At 41.7% G+C, this 645-nt stretch overlaps 1 non-coding gene across 1 annotated transcript; it reads right to left on the reverse strand.

The window, feature by feature from the left end:
• Positions 1-253: 253 nt before the first annotated feature.
• Positions 254-372, reverse strand: LOC145394610 (5S ribosomal RNA). The gene has a single exon (XR_013896467.1). It is a non-coding gene; the product is annotated as a 5S ribosomal RNA (ribosomal RNA).
• Between the last annotated feature and the right edge of the window lie 273 nt (positions 373-645).

The following is a 645-nucleotide window of genomic DNA, read 5'->3' on the forward strand; positions in this document are numbered from 1 at the left end:
TGTACGCAGGACAGAGGTGAAATGCATGTACTGATGTGCAACATTTGTGTTCAGTTGTTGTTTCACTTGTGAAAGTGACAGCGTCCAGTTTCTTGGCGACCATGATGATTTCTGTTTTGATGTTTATTCATTCATTTTCATTCATTGCCAGACGCCATGTATCCCAATCGGTGGCCAAGGCTTAGAGTTAATTGTTTTACAGGGAGGGGCACTAATCCTCCATCAACCCCACTTGACACGTAGGGAGACGTTATGCCAACAGCATCTGGTGTTCCCAGGCAGTCACCCATCCAAGTACTAACCAGACCCAACGTTGCTTAACTTCGCTGATCGGACGGGAAGCGGTTTACTCAACGTGGTATGGCCGATGGTGACTAATGAGTCGTCTTTCTTAGAAGGAAAATGGTATATTTGATAGACTGTGAAAAAATCATCCATTACGAATGGTACATGAACTACTATTGATGTTGTTGTGAGTGTTGCTTCCAAATATTGATATTATAACATCAGATTTCGTTCCTCAAACAAAGATTTCAATCCATGCTTATGTATGCCTTGACTAATTATTTGCCGGAGGTTGTGAATGGGTAGTAAATTAATGGTGATCATTCCATTACCAGCATTAGCAGTTCCTTTCATGAAGGT

The sequence above is a fragment of the Coenobita brevimanus genome, chromosome 27, assembly GCF_032717465.1.
Source record: "Coenobita brevimanus isolate Jiangsu-jjx chromosome 27, ASM3271746v2, whole genome shotgun sequence".
In the NCBI taxonomy this organism is placed as follows: Eukaryota; Metazoa; Arthropoda; class Malacostraca; order Decapoda; family Coenobitidae; genus Coenobita; species Coenobita brevimanus.